This window comes from Triturus cristatus, chromosome 10 (genome assembly GCF_964204655.1).
Source record: "Triturus cristatus chromosome 10, aTriCri1.1, whole genome shotgun sequence".
Lineage (NCBI taxonomy): Eukaryota > Metazoa > Chordata > Amphibia > Caudata > Salamandridae > Triturus > Triturus cristatus.
The window spans coordinates 1,077,419,412-1,077,444,445 of NC_140593.1; the positions used below are offsets into that span (position 1 = coordinate 1,077,419,412).

The 25,034-nt window shown below is 46.6% G+C and overlaps 1 pseudogene; it reads right to left on the reverse strand.

Annotated features, from left to right (window-relative positions):
• Positions 1-20,072: 20,072 nt before the first annotated feature.
• On the reverse strand, positions 20,073-23,941 carry LOC146796591 (transmembrane protein 183 pseudogene; annotated as a pseudogene).
• Positions 23,942-25,034: the final 1,093 nt, after the last annotated feature.

Below are 25,034 nucleotides of genomic sequence, written 5' to 3' on the forward strand. Positions count from 1 at the left end.
TAGCACTTTAAACATTAATAAAGTAAAAAACACAAAAAAGGATCCCACACCAACTTAGAAAAATAGAGTGATTTTTAATAAATAAAACAAGACCAAAACAACGAGATTCTAATCAGTAGAACTGGAGATATTCAATTTTAAATATTTCAGTGACAATAGCACCAAAAAAGCACATGCGCCAACTGTGGATATCTGTTCGCACCAGACCGGGACAAAGTCACAAGTTCAGGCCAACTTCAATGATGCACAGGCTGGCTATAAAGGGACCCAGGTAGGCCCGCTGAACAAAGTACCTTAAATCCTCGTTTGCAGAGTGTTGAAAGGGTCCTCGTTGAAAATGCGTACCACGGAAGAAGCGATGCGTCGGTTCTTAGATGTGGCGAGACTGCGATGCGAGGTCCTGCTTCGAGGATCCCATCGACGAGGGCTCCCGATGTGAATTCCGGCATCGAGGATGTGTCTTGCATCCAGGGCGATGAGTTGGTACAGAGGAGCTGTGAGGCTGCGATGCAGAGTCCAGCATCGTTGTCGAGACTGCCATCAATGAGGGATGCGAGGGCCTGCACCAAGTATGCATCATGCAGTGGTGGATCTGATGAGGCAGCAGGCTGCAATGTGGGTCTATGTGACAGGGAAGTTGCAAGCAGTGGTTCCAATGCATCAGTTCTGCTCGAGATTGCACCGCGCAGCAGAGAAGATGCGTTGGTTCCACTGAATCAACAGAGACTGGCAGAACTCCATAGGCCCACTTCCAAGAGTCGCGGACTGGGGTGGCACTACGTGGCACGGTAAACTCAAAGATGGCAGAGGACGTGTGCTAGGGTCAAGATTGCTAGAGCCTTCTGTCCTTGCGGCTCAAGTCAGGAAGCAGCCAACTAGCCCATGGTCTCTCTGGGGTCCTGGGTTCAACAGATGCAGGTCCAGTCCTTCTCATCCAGGCAAGAGGGCAGCAGGTCTGCCCAGAAGGGCAGCCTTTCCTTCAGAGCAGCAGTCCTGGAGAGTGGCAGTAATTTCAGCAGCACAACAGACCTTCTTCCTGGCAGAGTATCCACAGGTCCAGACGTTTGCTGAAGAGTTGGTTTCTGAGGGCCAATATGTATACCCAGTTACGCCTTTAAAGTGGGAGAAGCTTCTAGAGGAATGCATTTTGAAGTGCACAGGTGCCCTTCATTCCTTGCCCTGGCTCCAGACTAACAACAGGGGGTATGCAGTCCTTTGTGTGGAGGCAGGGCACAGCCTATTCAAATGTAAGTGGGGCTGTGACAAGCTCCTCCCTCCCACCCTGCCAGTGATGGCCCATCCAGGCACACCTAAGCTCCTTATTGTGTGTGGCTGTCTAGGAATAACACACCGAGCCCAAATCTCAACTACACCCAGCCATGTGACCGAGAGACAGGCTGCAGGCACCAAATGATTAAGGCAGGAGATTGCCAACTTTTTAAGAGTCACTTACTAGGCTACAAGAACGGCCTGGGAGTAAATGATGCAACAAGTGAACAAAGAACCACAAAACAAATGAATAAAGAAAATGTATGTGCATTTCTAGTAGTAGTAGTGGTAAACTTTATTCGATAAAAAGTCATCATAAAAGTATACAGATTTACAATCCAATACAATACGATGATACAGATAAAAACATAAACCCACCAATACTAAAATACAGACAACCACAATCGCTTTTACTAGATTGGTGAAGGGGACAAAGGAACACAGTCAATGTCATAGAAGCTTACTGCCAAAGGCCTTCCAGTAGTTAGATAGAATGAGGTAGGGCCTTGACACGCCTCATACGAGTCAACCATGCACTGCCCAAGAACTTGGCAACTCCACACACCATGGCAGTGGAAGTCGTGTCGGTGCAAAGAATCCGCAGGGCCAGTTTGTGACATCTGAGGCCCATCCCCTTGCATAATGGCTTTAACCATGTTCTTCTGGCTACCCTATACGCTGGACAGGCAAAAAAGAAATGCGCTACAAACTCATTCGGGGCTGCGCAACCTGGACAAGCCTTAGATGGGGCACCTTGTTTATTCCACCTCAAGGTAAAGTCATTCACCGGGAGAATCCCGAACCTAACCTTTAAGTAAAGTGATCTGTCCAGGGGTTTCTCTATGAAACCCAAGAACGGTTCAAATCTTCTTGACCATTTGAGCGTCATAAACCGCTCGGTTAGGGAACCTCCTGCACCTCTACAAAAGGTCTCCTTCTGAACCCAATCCCAGTACAGCTGTTTAATCACTAGCTTGGGTGGTGGTATTTGGCTCTTCCATGAGTCGCTCAAACCCAGTAGAACAACCATCTGCCTCAGATTATTCAACCTTTTGATCCGATTACCAGTATCAAGCAAGATGAGTTCATCTAAAACAGCTGCGTACTTTTCTAACTCCCTGGTCCTTCGCAAGCGAACCCAAAAGAGTAATGGGCGCAGGCGCACTAGATCTTTGAAGGGGCGTCTGCCCATATCTAACCGTAGTGGAGTTAATGGGGCGGAGACAGGAAGGGCAACCAGATCTCTCAAAAACTTATTTTCAGACATGATTAGCTCAGGAGTGCTCTCGAACCCCCATAATTCGGAGCCATATAGGGCGGAAGGTAATACTTGGCCCTCATAAATTGCGAGAGTCGGTGCCACAGGCTTGCTCATGGACTCTCGATGTTCTCTCAGGACCGCCCCTGAGACTCTTTTATGGTTTAACAGCATTTTGGCCAAGTGGTCTTTCCAACTCATCCGACTATTAACCCTAACTCCCAAATAATCGAAAGAGTCTACCAACTCCAAAGGCTCACCATTTATTTATTTATGTCATTTATAAAGCGCATGAATCACCCCGGGTGGGGTATCTCCGTGCTGTGGACGAATAGGGAGAAAGCTGAATGGGTTTAGAAGAGAGTTGTTTTCAGTTTTTTTCTAAAAGACAAGTAGTTATTGCAGAGCCGGATATCCAGGGGTAGCTGATTCCAAAGTTGGGGGGCAAGGTAGGAGAATGATTTGCCTCCCAATCTGGTTTGTTTAATCCTTGGCATGGTAAGGAGACCTTTTCCTTGGGAACGTAAGGTACGTGATGGGGAGTATCGAACTAGTTTGTCTGCCAAATATGTCGGTCCCATATGGTTAAGGCCTTTGAATACCAGACAGCAGATTTTGAACTGGATCCTCTTACGTATTGGTAACCAGTGTAGTTTACGAAGTAGAGGAAGAGAGGGTGTGCGGTGGGGAGCACTAGTTATTAGACGAGCTGCCGTGTTCTGAACTACCTGTAGGCTGTTCAGTGAGGATTCCTTTGCGGCAATAAGTAGGGCGTTGCTGAAGTCTAGGCGGCTGAGTACTAGGGCATGTACCAAAGTTTTTCGAGTGGAGGAGGGGAGAAAATGGAATACTCTCCGGAGTAGGCCAAGGGCATGGAAGCATGCACGTTTGGTTTAATTAATGTGCTCCTCTAAATTGAGTTTGTTGTGAATTAAGACTCCAAGGTTTTTGACCACTGGTTTAGGGGAAGGGGGGGGCCTAGTTCTTCGGGCCACCAACTCGGTGCCCAGCTAGAAATTGCATCCTTGAACAACATTATTTCAGTTTTTCCTGCATTGAGCTGTAGGAAATTATTGCTCATCCATGATGTTATTGTTTGCATTCCTTCATAGAAGATATTTTTGGTATTGGGAGATTCTTTATCAAATGAAAGGAGAAGCTGAGTGTCGTCTGCGTAAGAAAGTGGAGTGAATCCAATGTTTCTCAGGAGAGTAGCTAGGGGGGCTACATACACATTAAAGAGAGATGGACTGAGGCAGGAGCCTTGAGGAACTCCCTTTGTGACTGAGGTGGTCTTAGCACTGAAAGGTCCCAAGTTGACTGTTTGGGTTCTTCCTTTGAGGAAGTTCCTTAGCCAATCCAGAGCCGCGTCCTTTATTCCTATGATTTGTAATCTCTCTAATAAAATCTGGTGAGAAATGGTATCGAATGCAGCGGACAGGTCGAGCAGTATGAGAATTACTGCTCGACCCGTGTCCGTCTGCATTCGAATGTCATCAATGACATTGACTAAGGCTGATTCTGTGCTGTGTCGAGGCTGAAATGCCGATTGTGTTTGGTCAAGACAGTTGGAAGATTCAATGAATGCGGACAAGTGAGTATTGATGTGTTTTTCTAGCAGTTTACTATGTAAGGGGAGTAATGAAATTGGGCGATAATTGGATATCACATTTGGGCCAAGTTTAGTGTTCTTTCTTATAGGCATGATCTGTGCTGCCTTCCAATCGTCAGGTAGCTTGCCTTCCACGATGGATTTGTTGAGGATATGACAGAGGGGAGAAGCCAGTTCCCCTGCTAAACTTTTTGAGATTTTGGCTGGGATGAGATCCTTGGGGGAGCCTGACTTGGCAGATTTAAGGAGTGATTCAGTTTCTTGGGTTGTGAGCAGAGGGAATGTTTGGAGGATAAGTGTGGGGGGAGGGGGGGAGATTAATGTGCTGTGGTGATTGTGGTGTATGGTACTGGTAGTTATTTTGTTATATATATCATTTATATTCTGTGAGAAGTGATTGGCAATGTTGTCACAGAGTGCCTGAGTGGGTTCATCTTCTGGATTACAGGCTTTGTGATTTACGAGGGAGTTGAGTACTTGAAAAAGGACTTTGGGAGTGTTGTCTGTGGTCTTTAAAAGGTTAGCTATATGGTTTTTCTGAGCGGATTTTAAGTTTTTATGATAGGAGTCCAAGGCTAATTTGTATTTGTCTTTATCCAAAAGGTGTTGTGTTTTGCGCCATAGGCGTTCTAATTTTTTGCAGTGGCTTTTTTCTACACGGTGGTCATCGGTGTACCAAGGGGCTTGAGTGCGTTTGGTGGTAGCCGAGGAGTGTTTCGGAGGGATTATGGTATCTATAGTAGATTTAATTGAGTTTTGGAAGGTGGTTATTCATGTATCCAATGAATCAGAGGCAGAATAATGGGGGGGAATGAATGTGTCACGGAAAAGTGTGGGGGTTAATTTGTACCATTGTCTGTATTCTCGTGAGGGTAGATTATTTGCGGTCGCTTGTGCTGCAGGACCCAACAAATTGAATTCTATTGAGGAATGGTCAGACCAGGTCAATGGATTAGTTGAAAGGTATTCGATGTTTGGGGTATTAGAGAGGACTAAGTCTAGAGTGTGGCCTCCACTATGTGTAGGGGCAGTATTAATTTTGGTGAGTCCTAACGTTGATAATTCAGTCAAAAGAGTGACCGCGTCTGAATTATCGGGAATCTCACTATGAACGTTGAAGTCACCCAGAAGAAGAAATCTGCTGGAGGAGATTACATGAGAGGCGATTGTATTGAGGAGATGGTGAATAGAGTCAGAAATGGGTCTAGGAGGACGATATACTAGTGCTCCTTTCCAGCTTAGCTGAGAATGGATGTCCAATCTGAAGGTTAGGATTTCAATTTTATTGCTGGTATATTGATCAAGCATGGTTGCTTTTATCGGATCTTTATATATGATGGCTATGCCACCTCCTGTTTTGCGTAGTCTGTCAACTTTGAGCAGATGGTATCCATCCGGTATTGCGATGGCGATAGCAGGGCTGGAGGAGGGTTTTAGCCATGTTTCAGTGATAAATCCTATATCAGGGAGGGTAGAGGAGATGAGGTCCCAGATGTTGGTTGCGTGTTTGGGCAATGAGCGAACATTAGCTAGAAAGCAGTTCCATCTGGTCCTAATGTTCGTTATTGGCAGGTCGATAGTAGAAGGAGCAGGAATGCTCTGGAAACCGCAAAGTAGGCATGTAGTAGGGCCTTCGATGGTAGCGGGGAATTTTTGAATACACAACTGGGTTGGAGAATAATGAGCGTGGGGGGGTATGTGATCTTTAAGGTTTTTTAACTCTAAACTGGAGTATGTAATACGCTTGGTAAGGTGAGTACTCAATTGGGCATTGAATGGGGCAGGGTTTATGGCTCCCGGCGATGGTCTGGCGCAGACGGGCTTGCCTTTGGCGCGCCTTCGGCGCGCCACCGGCGCGTCCGCTGCGCGTGTTCGCCCAGGCATTGATTTTAACCCCAATGCCCCGGAAGAGGTGGGGGGAGGGGGAGGAGTCAAGCCCAAGGTCCATTAAGCGAGAGATTGTTCCTAAACCTAGTAGATGGCGATAAGGCCATGAGCTTTGTTTTAGAGGTATTGATGGTAAGACCTCTGTCGATACAGAACGCGCTAAAGCGGTTTAGGAGCTTTTGGAGACCTGAAGGGGACTTAGAGATCAGAATGGTATCATCCGCGAAGAGGAGTGTAGGGGTTTTTTCACTTGCCAGGGATGGCGCATCGGCCGGGTCCTCTCTCAGATGGTCCACCACACCATTCACAAAGAGAGAAAACAACGTTGGTGCCATGACACATCCCTGGCGTACTCCCCTCTTCACGGGTATCCTCTCTGTCAGTTGTCCTTGAGTGCCCCATCTAATCCTCGCATAATTCCCCTCGTGAAGTTTCACAATGAAGCCTAAGAGTGATCCTGGGATGCCCATATTCTTTAAAACTTCCCACAGTCTTTCCCGAGGGACCAGGTCGAACGCCATCCTGAGGTCTATGAAAGCTTGGTATAAACTACCTTTATTGATGGTCACTGTCTTCCAATAGATCGCAAGGAGGCGGAAGACCTGGTCCATCGTGCCCACCTTTTGACGGAACCCGGCTTGGAAGTGAGACAAGATGTGTTCCTCCTCCATCCATACACCCACCCTCATGATAATGACTCTGCCAACCACCTTTTGGATCACGTCAATCAGACTGATCGGTCTGTAGTTGGCAGGGTCGTCTCCGGCGCCCTTTTTAAACACAGTAATCACTTCGGCTCCCTTCCATGAGTCTGGCACGGGGAATCCCCTGGTGATCAAATTCATTATTTGGGCAATGAGTTTGGCCCACATTACGGGTTCTTCTAGAAGGAGATCTCCTGGGATCACGTCAGGGCCGGCAGCTTTCTTCGGGGTCAAGTGTCTAATGGCCAGGACCACCTCGGAAGACAAAAACGGTTCTTCAAACAGCAAAGGGGAAGGAACCATGGATGCCGAATCGGGGGGAGGAGGATGGACCGCTTCTATCCCACCATACAGTGCAGAAAAATGGCAATGCCATTGCTGGCTTGTAATGTGATTAGCTAATGATGGCGAGTTACGCTGCCTAGCCTTATTGATCAATTCCCAAAACAGCAATGGGTTATTACTTTTGGAAGCACATTTAAGATCCTGCCAGTATTTTTCCTCCCACTCTCGTTTGGCCTGCACCAGTACCCTTGCGTAAACCTTTCTAGCTGCACTAACTAGGGGTTGACTCTTTTTACGCAAGGCCACTGTCAACTCTTTCCTTTTTGCCTTGCACTGGTCCGTATACCAAGGGTTACTGCTTTTGGGCGTTTTATTCCTCAAACTACCATTTTTGTCCTGGACTAAAAAGAATTTCCGTATTTCCTCTACTACATTTTTATAAGCCTGTGTAAAGGGCAATCCCTGAGCACTACCTAATCCCAGTTCGAGATTCGTCAATACTCTAGTCAGGTCTACTACATACGCCCTAATCTTTGCCAGGGCGTCAACCTGGGGTTGCACCTTGTCCCATTTCAACCTGCGATTACCTTTATATGGTTTTTGGTTGTCCTCAGGGGGACAATCCTATCTACGCCGTTTCGTTTACCCCACCTTAACTTCATACATAAGGGGTTGTGGTCACTATCCTGTGAGGCTACCACCTTCATATCTATTAGATCACACCACAGTGTGACGTCCAATAGAATATAATCTATTCTGGATGGCCTGCTAAGTCTGTTAAAGGTCATTGCACCGTCGCGGTCGGAGGAAGTCCTACTGTTAAGTGCTCTAAGATTGTGTTCCACAGTAAGGGCATTAATCTGAATTACCTTTGTTGACCATTTTTTGATTGGGGCTAATGTTAGGGTCGGAATAGACCATCTAGAGTCCTCCTCCTCAATACCCAAAGGGTCATCCCCACTGAGGGGTTCAAATGTGCAGTTAAAGTCACCCCCCACAATAATTTTTGAGGAGGGGGGGCAGTTGGCTATTGCCTGTTCTAAAATCGATACTGCACTTGACGTTGTATCCCGCGTGGTCCCTCTTGAATAGATATTGAATAAATCTATCCTACTACCCTTTTTTTGTCCCGCAAATGAGATATGTTGAATATCCCAACTCCCAGAATCGTGAACAGAAACGTCCCAATTCAATGCAATTTTCACCCATACTTGCAAACCCCCTGAAGGTCTACCCTACCCACAGCCTTGAGCAGGCAGGAAAAAGGTTGAGTAACCGGATTTGTGTACTGGAAGCAAACTCCAGGTTTCTTGGAACAAACATACATCGAATTGCTCGATGAAGGTGTTCCATTCTGGGAGATTCAACTTTTTGAGCAATCCAGCCACATTCCAGGATACCAAATGGATAACCAAGGTGTCTAGTTCAGACAAGTCAGGAGTAGCCCCCTCATTCCCACACTGCACCCATGGGATGAAGTTGATAGTAGAGTCTATTTGATATAATGAATTTGATGGTAAACAGCCTTCGACACTGCTACCCAGGGACTGAGGTTGAGTGGGGATTACTGCCCTATCAATATCATATCCATATGTGCATTTCTTGTAACAAACAATGCTGAGTCCTTAAAGATAGTCCATTAGCTCTGATAGTGGGCACGTTGTTCATGTTTGTTTGATATATGCACATATAACAAATAAACGTGAACAACGTGTAGCCCTGCTAGGGCTAATGGACTATCTTTTTTCACATGGGTCACTGCGCACATGTTTTTATTGAATATATGGTTAGAAATGCTCTGTATAATTATCCTGTTGACTGAACATGATAAAGGATTAATAAAAAACATTATCTCTGTCTGAAATACGGTGGTTTTGTGGTCTGAAATAGGAATTTTTGATGATAGCATTAGATGTAGCTGGTTATTTAGCCACTTATATTCTTTATGTACGGTTTGAATGACACCTAAGAGTGCCATTGTTTAGTGGTAGTAGAACTTTCTAAAAGTGGCAATTTCTTAATTGTAATTTAAAGTCCAACTTCCCCATAAGTTAAGACCTTTCATTATAATTCCAACGTCACCAAACATGATTGAGTTACCTGTTCCCGTTTAGCAGTTACTGCATACTTTAATTTAATAAGTTAAGTCCAATGCTATCTTATGGAAGAGGTAGGCCTTGCAGTAATGAAAAATGGATATAAGAGTTTTTCACTACCAGGACATGTAAAACTTAAAAGTACATGTCCTACTTTTTAAATATATTGTACCCTGCCTCTGGACTATCCAGTGCATATCCTAGGGATGACTTGTATGTATTAAAAAGGAAGGTTTGGGTCTGGCAAAAAAGATGTATGTTGCCAGATCGAAATGGCAGTTCGAAACTGCAAACACATGCTGCAATGGCAGGCCTGGGACATGTTTAAAGTGCTATTTAAGAGGGTGGCACAACTAGTTCTGCAGGTCCACTAGTAGCATTTAATTTGCAGTCTCTGGGCACAGATAGTGCCTGTTAGACCTGGCATATCTTCGCGTGATTACCCCAGACTTTTTGCCTCTACCACCTTTGCTCTTAGATGCTTTGGGTACTTTGCCACTGCTGATCAGTGTCAAAGTACAAGTGTTCCCTGTGTAAAGTGTGCTGGTTATTGGTTGGCCATGATTGGTATGTTTGCCTTACTAGTAAAGTCCCAGTGATGTGCACTGTGTGTGCAAGGGCTAGTAATGTAAAGGCACGCAGGGAAGGGAACTTGGGCCTTCAGTGTAGGGCCTGCGCGCAGTGTGCTAAGTTAGCATGTTGTCCTGACAAGTTCAACCACTTGTCAGGCCTGACTTTCCCTTTTGCGTACACAGTGGGCACCCCAGTGGTAGGTCCCAGGTAACCCCAGGGCAGGGTGCAGTGTAAGTAAAAGGCAGAGCATATACTGAGGTGTGTGCTATGGACTGACAGTGAAAAGTACTCCATTTCGTTTTCACTGGTGAAAGGCCATCCTGCCCATAAGACAGAATGGGAGAGGCTGGGTATTGTGTTTTGTTAGCCTAGTTTCCTATCAGTTTAAAATAGAGAGGTGAAGTTTAGTATGTATGAACTCACAGTGTCATAACACATCTTTCTATGAAAGTGGTTTTGTCACTGTGTGTTCAGAAACCACTCTTTTAGAAAGTGGCTGAGTTTTGTGCTTTAAGCATTTCTGTATGTCTCTGCTGAATGTGGATTGACTGTCTGGATCTGAGAGGTGCAAGGAGCTGGGCGAGGTCTTGACCTAGGAAGGGGGTTGAGATGGCACCAGGCTTCCCTGCATCTGGAGAGTAGGGGGGGAGAAGCCTGGGAGGTGAAAAGGCCTGGGCTGGTGCTATAAACTAATTGACCCATCTCCTGCTGAGTGACCAAGGATCTAGACCCCCAGTATCACAGGGAGAGAGGTGACACTGGGAGGGAGACACTCAGAACTGATTTAGGCAGGGGTCAGGGACCCCTGAGCACAGACAAACTTCAAATACATTTAGGGGTATAACTATGAGAGCTGAGGCCCCTGAACATTGGAATAGAAATGGTTTGGGACTGAAAAGGCTTAGACCCATTTCGTGGTCAAGAGGAACCTCTGCTAAGGAAGGAACAACTGAAAAGACTGCTGGGGAAGAACTGACCCTTGCTTTGTGATTTGGGGCTGTTCTGCAGTTTCCTGTTTTTACCAAAGAAGAGGCTGTTGGGACTGGGCTGTGTGCGCAGGGTCCCCCTGCTTGAAGAAGATTGTGCTTTGTGCTGTGTCTTGTAACCCAAGGGCCCGAGGTGAGCTGGCTCCCTGTTTGGAAACACAGGAACATAAAAGTTTCTGGAGAAGTTTCAAGCGACGCGGTGGGCGCGTGTTGTGGCAGCTTGAGACCCTCGGAAGGTGTGCCCTGTGATCTTGGACACACGGAAGAAAAGTGAGACTCAGACGTGCTAAGTGCATGTCGTGGTGCACCACAGGCGTTTGTGAAGAACGCCTTGTCCAAGTGTGCATCAACGGTGAAGTGAGTCTCGGACGCGCAGTGTGCGTGTTGTGGTGCACAAGAGGTGTTGGTGAGGAGCGCCTGGTCAACGTGTGCACCAGTGAGGCGAGTCTCAGATACGGTGAGCGTGTCAGGGTGCACCGGAGGCACTGATGAAGAGCGCCTGGTCATCGAGTGCACCGCAGGAAAAGTGAGGCTCGGACACGGTGAGCGTGTTGAGGTGCGGCCGGAGGCGTTGGTGAAGAGCGCCGGGATAACGGAGCGTCGGAGTTGGGGTAAGTCTCAGTGAAGTAGCGTGCGTGCTTTGGTGCAACCTGGGACTGTGGAGGTGATCGGTTGATCATCGCGTGCACCGGAAGAAAGTGAGTCTCTGCAGCGCGGTGTGCGGGTCTTGGTGCCAAATGAGACTGCAGGAAGGAGTGCCTGGTGAACGTGCACTCGGAGTCGGTGTAAAGACTCATCAGCGTTGTGTGTGTGGCTTCGTGTCCGAGGAGACCCAGAGGGTGCTGTGGTGAACGTGCACCCGGAGTAATGTAATCTTAGGAGCGTGGGGTACGTGTGCCCTGCGGCCGCCTGAGACCTTCCTAACAGTCGTGGCCTGGACCGGAGGAGCTGAGCTGCCAGGCCGAGCCGCTGAGGCCCAATGAGGAAGTTCTACACCGAAGGCCCAGTCTGTTGGAGGAGAGGAGAGTGGGGTCGTGCCCCCAGATATCGTAGATCACTGCCTGGGCGGGGTGCGGGCTCGGAGGGACACTCTCTAGGCCTCTCAAGTGATGTGAGCCTTTGCTTCGGCTCGGAGTGGGGCCCGTACCGACCAAAGGAGTGGCAGTACTGGGGCCAGAGTGAGAAGCTGTCATTGTGAACCGTGTGGGGGGCAACTGTTATCAAAGAGGCTGACTGCCGTAATACACATTGCCGATATTGCTGCTAACGAACGGCTGGACTGTCTTATGAAGCCCGACAGTATTTCTGCATAACGAAGTACATGATTGTAGTGCTACGCATTGCATTATTTCTCCCTTGCACAGTACAGGATTGCAGCCGCCTGCATTGCATTATTTCTTCTTTGCAAAGTACATGATTGTAGCTACGCATTGCATTATTCCTTATTTGCAAAGTACATGATTGTAGCGGTGTGCGTTGCATTGATTCTCCCTTGCAAAGTACGTGATTGGGGTGTGACGCATTGCCTTATTCCTTCATTGTGCAGTACATGATTGTAGCGGTATACAATGCATTATTTCTCCCATTGCAAGATACCGGGGGTATCATTACGCATTGTATTATTTCTCCTTTGCCCAGCACAGGATTGTATCGTTACACAGCACACTATTGTTTGATCATTGCAACGTGTGTGATTCTAGCACTGCGACCAGCATAGCATTGTGAAAGCGGTGGCTGGGATTTGAACCCACCAGCCAGCCGGAACGAATATTACCCTTTATTATATGTTGGCTTTTGTATCGTGTGGTCTGATCGTATATCTTTTGATATAAAGTTTATACTCGTTTTATCAAACTTGTGTGGAGTCCATTTGTGTTGTCACCAGTGGATTGCTGTGGGCGTGGTTGCACATACTAGACACTCGTGCCTTGGAGATAGGCCTGGCTGCTCGTGCCAAGCTACTAAAGGGGTGAGCAGGGCTATCTCAAACCGTGTCCTTACTTGGCCTAACGTTGAGTGGGGAGTCCCGGGTCACCCATTTAGTGACAGTAGTGCGGGACTGGGACTCTGGCCTCCAACAGTGCCCCTTGACAAGGGACCTACAAGTAAATTTAATATGCCAGTTGTGTACAAGCCAAGTCTACCATGTTGTCAAGAGAGAGCACAAGCACTTTAGCACTGGTTAGCAGGCATCAAAAACAAAATCAACAAATAGATGGGTTGAAGGCAAAAAATTAGGGGGTAAACCTTGCCAAGGGTGCCAGGTCTAACAGTCACCATGTATGATCCATGGAAATATTACATTCAGTATATACTCTGTTCCGTGCACCGTACTTAAAGGCAATATTAGCCTGTATGATGAGCACTGCATTGAACTTTGTCCTCTTTAGGTATATCTGTTGCTCAGGCTTCAATAATCCTGCAGTCTCTCCCATCTCAATGCCAGTCTCAAAAATCAGGCTAACATAGTGGCTAGAGGATGTCTATATATTTTATATTTATTTACCTGTTTTCATTATTTTAGAGATTTGTATAGAGGGGACCTTGCTGCAGGTGTCAGGGAGCATTTTACCTAAATAGTACCATTAACAAATGAAAAAGCTGGAAGAGGGCTATAAAGAGGATTAAATCGAAAAGCGAAAAATAGATGTAAATGCGAAAGTTTAAAGGGATCATTTAGGGTTTGGAAGAGCACCATAAATTGATTGTGTTCCTGCCTACCAAACTATTGGTTCTTCCACCACACTTTGAGGTGGAGTAGCTGTTGGTTGGACTCAGGTGCAACCTCTGCCAGGTCCGCTGGCATACAATAACTGAAGATAGCCCATTCATGACAGGGCTGCAGGATTTGCAGTGCCGGAAAGCCCGTCCTGTTACGGGTGGGCTACCTGATGCAGACTTTGCCTTCTCAAGTCTACCATTGGAGTCATCAATGCCCATCAGTCACTGGGAGAAAACTCCCTGCACATCTGTGCAATTGAGTTTTGTTATGCAGAAATAAACCCCTGATTGGTGATCTATGACTACAAAACTTTAAATAATTCCTGCAGGGCCTGTGGGTGCAAACTCTAAATACAGAGAAGTAGCCACTGGCTGAATTTCCCCCAAGGTCATATCTCTATGATGGAGGAAAATGAGTTTGTGGATTATGATCTGTATTAGGACCTCATTCCAAGTGTCTTGGTAATCCCAATGAGGCTTGTAAAGGAAACCAGATCCGCATGGATTATGTGATCCACAGTACCACAGCAAATCAGCAACATTCTACCTGGAGGCTTCAGTTGCTTAGAGGAGCTAAAATGTATTTTGAGGTATAATATTGGGCAAAACCATTTGTGAGTTGGTGCTCAGATACCAAGGCCCTCATTTATGAAAAGTGAGGCATCGCTGCGAGAAAACAGCGATGCGTCACTTTTCGTTGCACCCGCCTTGCGACACCAATGATGCGTCATATTTACTGTATGAGGCATCATGTCGCAAGGAGTTACAGATACGTCAGTATTTCTGACATATCTTTAAGCGCAAAAATTACGCATTGCTGAAGTATGTCACAAAAGTCACACAACTCCAGCAATGGGTCATTACACCAGGGCAAGTCCCATGTTAAATGTGCTTGCGTCAGTCTTATGCCTGCCATGAGGCAGGCGTAAGATATACGACCCTTTCTTGCGTCGGAACGCCCCCGCATACATTATACCTGGCGAAGGTATAATGGGGCACAGGGGTTTGCAAAGTGACGCATCTCCTTAGATGCGTCGCTTTGTAAATATGGCGCAAAATGGCGTATTTTTTACACCGTAGGTGTGTCACGAAAATTGACGCACTGGCGGTGCAAAAGTGACGCAAGGGCCCATAAATAAGCCCCCAATTCTTTGCATACTTTTCGCCAAATCCTATAACATGGACTATTTCTGCCACATTGGAGTTACCCATGCCTTCAGTGTTGGTACCTGATGGTGGGACTACTGGTGATGCTAGGCAGAATCTCACCTGATTGTAATGGCTCCTAAAAGTGTCCCCCTGATATTTAAGAATTTTTAGTTTATAATGAACTCGAAGTAATCCCTTTAGCCTCGTGTCGTTCTAACTTTTCAGGGTTGAGTACTGTGCAAATGGCTAGTCCAGCCCAGTCTTTTACTTCTATGAGTATGACAAGTATAACATATTAGACAGATATAGGGCTTCCATGCATCTTTTTATGAAAATCACCCTATGTCTCATGAATTATGTTTTACTCCAATGAATATATAATTGCAATGGTCACCATTTTACTGCCCACGCAGATCTGCTATCTGACACCGGAGTCTTTTTAAAATGTTTTACTTCAGATCTTAAGCACCAGGCAAATTCATTTTCCACTGATGCTCTTGTAACAATATTGATCTCCAAATAGTTATGTTTAATCTTCCAACTCTTTCTGCATAAATACCCATCCCGAAGCAAGATCCATCATTTCTAATCATAACTTTGCAAATTTTCTTTCAATCACATGTTTTTGAGGGTTGAATAGTTCTCTTCATGTTAACTGATAGCTCGACCATAAATTACGCGGGCTTCTTTCTTTAATTTTGATACTCTATCATCCACTACAAAAATCTTATTTTGCTTTGCAGCTCTAAGATGCTTTTCTTCACATACGTCCCTGTCTTTTTCACAGGTATTGTCATAGGCGTTCATCAGTGCCTATGGATAAAAGCAGACTAGGAAAACTATTTATACACACAAAATACATCTGACCTTCTTGTCGCCTTCTTTAATCAAACAATATGTTAGGATCATTGCCCACTTTCTCATTACCAATCATAAGCCTTCCAAAATCCCCCAAACCCTCTCCATTGCCAGATCTAAAGTTTATTTGTCCCTCTCAAGAAGTCACTCAATGGCAAGCGTTGCACACATCTGCTGGTTGAGAAGTGAACATATTATACCCTCTACTCCTTCTTTCCTGTAAGGACTGTTTCTACGATGTCAATCATTGATTTCTACAATAAAATGATCATTCAACTTGAGTTACTAACAGAAAGTCTGCACCATGGGACAATACATGTGTAAAGGGTATTTGGACGTGAGAGTTCAGCCAGACAATATTTTTGCTAACAATATTCTGACATGCAGCCCCATTGCTTTGGGTCTCCTAAGCTGCCTCCCTCTTTCCTCATTCTGATATTTCTGAGGCCCACCTCATCTAGATGGGCACCTCATCCGCATAAACATGCACTTCCTATGTACGTTCTCTCCAAATGCCTAGATTCTGCGTAGTCTCAATTGGTGCAATTGCATCACTTCAAATGCTGTAATGTGAAACTGGTTTAATACTGTCTCCACTCACCTGTAAGCTTTCAAAAATACCTTTTAATTATTTTTTGGCAGTTTTCCTTTTATAAATAGTGCCAGTCAGGCACGGCCGGTACAGGTAAGAGTAGTGGGGAAAGGTGGGGGCGGGGTGAAGTTGACATACGACGGGATAGGGAAAATAAATAAATAAAACCACTTATCTTGTGCTCGCCGCATCGTCGACTCGTTGATGCGGCAGGCGCACAGTAAGTGGTTTTATTTATTTTATTTTCCCTATCCCGTGGTATGTCAACTCCCACCCCCTGATCAAGAAAGAGTGAATGCGCATCTGTAGCTCGAAGCTGAGGGAGAACTGGCAGCCTGAGAGCCTTCCCCGTGGCTGAGACCTGGCACCTGTGGCAAACCATGACATCTGGTTCCCTCCATGGCACAGAATACATCTCTGCCCTTATGGTGCCAACACTTGGAATTATCTTTCCAATCCATTTTAGTACAGTGTGGGCATTCATGGAATTATGGATATCATCCCTGTCATATTTGTGGCCATTGTTGTGTCGGGGAGTTCATTAATGGTGCTTCTAGCACCATAGCACAATCGGAACACTGCCGCGGCGTGTAGCGCATGCAGGCCGCAATAATGGGAGCACACGGGTAATAATGTTCATCTGTGCTCATGTGTGCCGGCTCTGACTCTGTGCGCACGCGCACAGTCCTTTTATTAAAGACGCCCGCGTAGCTCGGGCCAAACCAAACAATACACGTACTCGGGGGAAGTCGCCGCTTCCCCAATGACTTCACGTCACGATGGGCGCAATCCCCACCAACTTATCGCGTTGACCAATACAACATTCCTCCCCAAAATAAAACTGAACAAACATAATGAAAACCTTACTTGAAAATAAGTCATCACACCATCACAATGCCCATCAATGTCTGACAGCATACCAAACGTCAGCTCACTCAGCTGTATTCTTAATGATGGTCCCGTAGTCTATTGGAGGGCTCTGGGTTCTTCCTCAGGTTGTACTACGTGTGGGTTTTACAACACTCACTGCTTTCTTGAGTGGTCACCGGAGCCCCCGACGATTCTTGACTAGCGTCCTGAGATCGTGTAGGTAAATCCACGCCTCCAGCTCGAGGTGCCTCTGATTCACCTTCTGACCAGCCCTCTGAGTCATGATCACAGGAACCTCCATCTTGGTGATCTAGACCGGCTTGAGAACGTCCATGATACTTTTTGAAGGCTGACAAATTTCTGGTGACCAGTTCCAGGCCTCATTTTACTGTAACTTGCGTGCCACAAATTTGGACAATGCGCCAGGGATCTTTTTCAAAAGGAAGCCTGAATTTGCTGCGGGGATGTCGATCTTGAATCAGGACCAAGTCACCTATTTTGAGACGTGACACTTCCGCTCTGTGCCGCTTGCTGACCTGCTCATTCGACTTCTTCCTCCTGCAATCAACCGCGTGATCATTTATTTCTTCTGGAACCCCTTGTGGGTGATGCGGGATAGAGTCACTCACTAGTCTCCCCATTGACAGGTGCCCCGGGGCACGACCATTAGATGTATGGGGAGTCTGTCGGTAATCCGTCAGAAAAGAATATATGGACTGTTCCACAGAATCACCATTGGCCACTGCTATACGGATGACCTTGATCAAAGTTCTTATGAAGTGTTCAGCTTCTCCATTTGCTTGTGGCCATTTTGTCGTTATCTTTTTGTGAACAATTCCTAATGATGTCAAATACGATGTAAATTCCTGACCCTGGAAGGGAGGATCATTGTCAGTTTTTAGTTCTTTGATGAGTCCATGGGTAGCCATCACTTTCCAGCTTAGGTATCCCCTCTCTTAAGCTCAGGGACGACAACACCTCAACCTCAGGATAATTCGAGTAGTCATCAATTACTACCAGGGAATGTCTCCCATCGGGGAGGCTCCCCAAGTCCATGCTTGCACTCATCCAAGGGCCGTCAGGCCGACTGTCCGTCGTAATCGGTGCTGGAGGATTCAGTTCACCAGTAGCCTGACATCACGGACACCACCTCACCACCTCCTCAACTTTGTCGTCCATGACAGGGAACCAGACCTTTGTTCTGAGTCTGCCTTTAGTTTTCATCATTCCTTGATGGCCGGCATGGGCTAACCCAACCACTCTGTCCACCAGGGTTGATGGAATAACCAGTCTGTGACCTCGAAGTAAGCACCCGTTCGGGTCAGCACTCAGTTCATGCCTCATGTGATACAGGCTCTCGATCACTTTCCTGCTCTCCGGAGTGAATGTTACCCCTTGACTTCTGAGAACCTGCCATTTGTTGGTTTTCACGGCCTCCAATGCTTTCTGAAGAGAGTCATCCTGGGCAGTCGCTTGACACAATTCTCCTAAAGATATGGGCAGCGGACGTGAGCTGTCCGCTATGTAACAATCATATTCTGCAGTTTCCTCTGCATCCTCCACCTCACTGAGTGTAGCTTCTCTGGAATGACGAGACAGATAATCCGCTGCATTGCTAGTTCCAGGATGATATTCAATCTTGCAATCGTACCCCTGCAACTGCAGCATCCACTTCTCTATGCGACGGGGGGCTTAAATGCAGTTCCTGTGAACAAAGGGATAAGAGGCTTGTGGTCTGTAGTTACCAGGAACGGCTTTCCATAAACATATAAGTGAAAATGCCTGCACGGCAATCGCCTCCTTTTCTATTTGTGAGTACCTTTGTTCACTGGCAGTTAATGACCTACTCACAAAGGCCACTGGAGCCCAATCATCTTCTTCCTTCGGCCGTTGCAAGAGAATCACTCCTAATCCTTTTGGGCCGGCGTCAACAGCAACTTGGGTCTGCTTCCGAGGATCGAAGTAGCTCAGCGTGGTGGTACTCGACAGGGCATCCTTAGTAGCCTGGAAGGCAGTCTCTTGTTCCGGGCCCCATACCCATGGAACAGATGTCTTGGTCAGTTCTCTCAATGGCGTGGTTAGCGAGGAGAGGTCCCTAATACAACAACCATAGCACTTCACCATCCCTAGGAAACTACTCATTTCCGGGGCCTCTTTGATGTCTTTTACCTTTTCAGGGTCCAGAGCAACTCCTTCTGCGGAAAAGATATATCTAAAGAACTGTAGTTTCTGTTTCAGGAATTCACATTTCTCTTGGTGGAGCGTAAGTCCGGAGTCTTGTATCCGTTGTAGCACCTGCCTCAGCCGACTATTGTGTTCAGGTATAGACTTTGCGTGGACAAGAATGTCATTACTGACATTGACTACTCCTGGGAGGTCAGCGAGAAGTTCTTTGATGATATTTTGGAACAACTCCGCTGCACTCGATATCCCAAAACTCAACCTCTTGTAGCCTCGCAACCCGACATGCGTGGAAAATGTTGTGATGTATCTGGACTGTTCATCGAGGACTAGTTGATGATATCCAGCCTGTAGGCCAAGTTTTGAGAACCAGCTGGCTCCACTTAGTTCCCCTATCAGGTCATCAATGGTTGGAGTTAGATGCCTTTCTTGCTTGATAGCGGTATTGGGAATGCGCATGTCCACACAAATTCTTACTTCCTCCGGCTGTTTAGGCTTTCTGGTGACCACAATTGGGGATACCCAGGGGGTCGGACCTTTCACTTTCTCAATGATCCCTGCTTCTTCAAGTTTGCACAGTTCTTTTTCTACCAGGGGCCTCAGGTGAAAAGCGACTCACCTGTGTCGAAGGGCCACTGGTTGCACCGACTTATCTGTTTGCGACGTAGGCACCCAAAGTCACTGAATGCTTTTGGGAACTCCTCTAGGATTTGACTCACTCCTTCTCGGTGTATCCCAAAGGCAACGTGATGATGCCCAGTGCTTCTGCTGACTTACACCACAGCAATATTCCATGTCCTTCCTCTGTCATGTACACTGGGGCTCCCACTTTATGAGAGTCATAGGTGATGGTGGTCTTTATTTTTTATTTATTTTATTTAGAGAGTTTTATATAGCGCTAGCTAGACCTGGAGGTATCAGAGCGCTTTACATAAGGAAACAGCGTGTTACCAGTTACAGAAAAATTAATATTAATTACAGAAAAATTACAAATTCAATACAGGAGTTATTGGCAGGACGAGTGTCAGGATTCAAAAAGAACAGGGGGAGCTGGGAGTCCATTGCAGCAGGCAGCAGTCCTGATCTGGGTTAGTATGCACTTGCTCATTTCTAGAAAGAGGACGCTGTACAGGATGACTGTTCTTCTTGGATCTAGGAAACTGCTTTTGAAACTTGAAGTTAAACTCCCACATTGGTTCTTGCCGAATCCCAATAGTCTTTCTGCACCAGAAAAGTAAACATTTAGAATAAGCTAAATTGCTAGGAGTCGATTCCAGTCGAGAAGTAAATGGCTCATACATATGGTACAATGAACGGATCACAAAGGCTCGCAGACATCGCAGTTTTTCAATGCACTCTGGCCTCAAGCGGACTGGAAGCAGAGCAGTAGTTTGATAGTGCCTTTTGTACAGTCTCATCCAAAATGCTGCAGTGCACGTAACAGGCCAGGCATTCTTACAAATAAGTGCAAATTTCATGATATCTTCTGGGCGTATATAGGCGGCAAGCATCAGCCAAATGTCTATGGGATAGTCATCTCCAATGTTGCTTTGTAAGGTTTCTTCGTTTCTCTTGCTCCTTTTCTTTTTCCCTGCTGCTAATACCTTCTTTGGCATTTCTGCCATGTCATTGTCACTTTCGCACTCTCCATTCACAATAAGGGATGAAAGATCTTCCTCCACTGGTGCGAGAGATGCTTCCATACCGCAAAGTGACTTCCCTTCTTTTTGAATTGCGTTGGCCACAGCTTTCCTAACACGACCAGACTTACCCACAGCAGGATCAGAATTGGCATAATCCGCCACTGTAACATGGCGCGCTGTAGTTAGGCTTTGGTTCAAGGTTTGGTCTTGAACTTCCCTCTGATGGCCAGGGGTTTGGTTTGACCATTCGCAAAAACCTTTATCTTGGCAGGTATCAGTGGTGGGCGAGGTGTCATCTCTTGGCAGGCCTCACTGGACATGATGTTTATGGTAGCACCAGTGTCCACTATGGCAATTGAGGGACACCCTCCTACCAGTCAGTCAGTCAGTCAAATTGGCATTATTTCGATATAAAACATATCTTTAAAAGCAATACATTACATCATTCTTTAAAAAACTAAAACACCAATTCATAAGAAAACAGTTATACAGGATCAGGATACAAATGGCAAGAATAAATTACATAAAAATCCAATTTTAAAACCATGATTAAACAACACACAAAAGCCTTTTTGTTCTGATCAACCATGCCCAGTTTAAAAACTTCGCCAAACCACAGACAAATAGAGGGCGAGTGTCAGATTTTAAAATACGATAGGCCTCACTACATTGTCTTGTGCCTAGCTCTTTACAGAGGGGTTTCAACCACCTAAGGCGAGGGGCTTTATATGCAGGGCATTCGAATAAAAGGTGAGGGACCGACTTAATCCTGGTCTCGCAGAAAGGGCAAAAAGGAGTAGTCTGAACTGGTACCTTCCATCCAGCGGTCAGCTCACACACGGGCAGTGTACCTATCCTGAATTTAAAATATAAGGCCCTATCTCTAGATTTTGAAATAATATCGAGATAATGCTCGAGTAGTGCCACCTCCTTTACTAATAAGAAATCAGCAGTACATCTACATAGATTAGGATTAGAATTTCTGGAATCCATTACCCATTTCCAGTACAGTTTTTTTAGGACAGACTTGGGCGGTGCGGTCCTGGACTGCCAGGCCTCTCCAAGACCCAACTCGCCCAGCAGTCGTTTAACATCCCTCAACCATCCTATTTTGTACCAGCCAGGCATTGATAAAACATCATTTAGCCCCTCCGCATAACTAACAAGCTCCAGAACTCTCCATAAGCGACCCCAGAGGAGTAGAGGGCGCAACCTTGCCTGGTCTTTAATAGGGCAACAGCCCATGTCAAGGAATAGGGGAAGGGTGGGGGTACTATAGGGAAGGCCCATTATATCTTTCAAAAATTTATTTTCTGAACGGGTCAACTGATCCACATTCTGCGCCCCCCAAAGCTCTGCTCCATAAAGCGCCGCACTCACCCCTCTTGCCTTATAGATGTCAAGTACTGGGGCAATTGGTTTGAGGGTGGAGGACCTTTGTTCTTTTAGCAGAGCCCCCACCACCCTTTTGTGGTTTAACAGCATCTTATGGAGGTGACAATTCCACCTCATGGTGTCAGAGAGGCGGATTCCTAAATAGTCAAACTCCTTGACCCTTTCTAGGGGCACTGAGTTCAGTACAGGTGGCCTGCCCCTTTTCTTCGGGGGATTCAGGACCAAATATTTGGTCTTTCCCGTGTTAATTTCTAATCCCCTCAGATTGCAAAACATTTGGAACCTATCAAGAAGGCTCTGCAACCCTACTGGGGTCTTAGAGATCAAGAGAGTGTCGTCTGCAAATAATAGAGTAGGTATTCTCCTGCCCGCCAGGGATGGAGCATCAGAAGGATTTTGTAAGAGATGCTCCACCACTCCATTGACGTATAATGAGAACAGAGTGGGGGCTAAAACACAGCCCTGGCGGACACCTCTATTTACAGTTATTCGGGCAGTCTTTTGACCCTGATTACCCCACCGAACCTGAGCAAAATTATCTGCATGAAACTTAATTATCAAAGATAATAGGTACGGTGGCATACCCAGATCTGCCAACACCCTCCATAGGCGGCTGCGGGGTACTAGGTCAAAGGCAGTCCGTAAATCTATGAAAGCAAGGTACAGACTACCTTTGCCCAGCACAACCACCTTCCAATATAACAACAGCAGACGAAATGACTGCTCAATGGTCCCAGTACCTGACCGAAAGCCCGCCTGAAAATCAGAAAGTATGCTATTCTCCTCTGCCCACTGGAGTATCCTCCCTAAGACCACCTTTCCTGCCACCTTTTGCGATGAGTCCAATAAGCTTATAGGGCGATAGTTAGCTGGATCGTCCCGACTCCCTTTTTTGAAAATCGGGACGACCTCAGCGCCCATCCAGGAATCTGGGAGAGGGGCATCATAGAAGCTTGCGTTGAGCAATGCTGCTATGAGCTTTCCCCATTCTAATGAATTGATGCGAATCAAATCCCCGGGTAGCCCATCCGGCCCGCAGCTTTATTTGGGATAAGGCACGAAATCGCATCCTCTACTTCCTTCCCTGTAAACAGGAGATCCTCACTCAACCCTGAGGAATCAACCAAAAAAGTTTCGACTGGATCTACTCCAGCCCCCGTTGTCACAGTATAAAGGTTGGAAAAATGGTCAAACCATGACGCCTCAGGGATATTACATGTTATAAGGGAATCCATGGGTTTGTCCCTGGTTCTTATTAAATCCCAAAAACCCTTCGAATCCCTCCCAGCACGTGCCAATTTTAGGTCACTCCAGAACTGATTCTCCCACTCTTTCTTCGCCTTGCTAATAGCACCCTTGTACAACTTCCTGGCTATACTAATCAATACGGTATCCTTGAGTTTAACTGCGATAATTAAGTCCCTTTTCGCACTTCTGCCCTCCTACCAGGACTTGACATTGTGGCAAGTGATTCTGTGTTGTAGACGCTGATCCTACCGTGAACACCGAATTGTATGTTCCTCTCGGTCATCATCATCCATATCGCTGTTAGGATCCTGAGACTCTGGGATCATGTTCACGTGGGACCTCGCAGCCCGGCCGTTGTTAGATCGGCACACTTTCATGAAGTGGTTCATTTTGCCACACACCGTGCACCTCTTTCCTTTCGCTAGGCACTCTGACGGTCTATGAGATGGACCTCCGCAATATCCACATAATCCTAAGCTCTGGCCTCTTGTCTGAATGGGCGGTGCCGTGGTGGTCGGGGTAATTACAATTACAGGCTCGGTCTTGATGGGAGCTTGGAGAGCAGCCTCCATATGTGCTGCCCTTGCTTTTGAGAGTTTCTTCGTTCTTCCCATGCTGAGTATGTCGGCCAGTGACTTCCCTGATTCCTCTAGGATTCACTCTCTCAACTTTGCCAAGGCACACCCCTGAATAATCTGGCCCCTTATCTCCTCAGTCTCATCTCTGAAGCCACTGGTACTTGCCAGCTCCTTTAAGCGCGCATGAAAATCATCTAGCGATTCTTCGGGCTGTTGCCCTGCTTGTCTGAACACAAAGAGTTCATAGTCTTGATTCGCCATGGGCTCGAAATGGGCATTAAGGGCTGTAATGAGCGTGAGGTGAGTCTTTGGTGCTGCCTCTACCAATGACTTGGCTATCTTGTATACCTCTTTCCCACCAAGATGTAAAATCATGGCCCGCTTCTGGTCATCTTCAACTTTAAGTGGCTTCAAAGTAGAGGAGCACGCACATTACCCATTCCTTCCACCTCGGGGCTTGAGCAGAAGGAGCCCCCTCTACCACGAATGGCTCTATTGCCGGGATGTGAGCCATGTTATGTGCTTCACCGTCGCTGGAGCACCTCCCTGGACAATGCTACTTGTGGCCCACACTGCACTGCGGTAGTGTGGGTGTCTTTGCGCTGATTCGCTACTACTCACTGTTGGCTGTGCACCCCACTGGACCGGACAGCACTATGTCCCTTGTCTCCACCTTTTCACAGACAGCTGGTGTATGTGGCACCTCCTGCTGCACGAACACCACGCACGTGGTATAACGTGCGCAGCTGCCACCTCAAGCCACGTGGCATCTTGACCACCCTCGTCGCCAAATGTTGTGTCGAGGACTTCATTAATGGTGCTTCTAGCACCGTAGCACAATCGGAATGCTGCCGCGGCATGTAGCACATGCAGGCCGCAATAATGGGAGTACACGGGTAATAATGTTCATCTGTGTCCTGTGTGCCGGCTCTGACGCCGTGCGCACGCGCACAGTCCTTTTTTTAAAAACACACGCGTAGCGTAGGCCAAACCAAACAATACACGTACTCGGGAGAAGTTGCAGCTTCCCCCATGACTTCACGTCACGATGGGCGCAACCCCCACCAACTTATTGCAATGAGCGATACAACAGCCATGGGCTGGTCACTCTTGGCATATATTCAACATC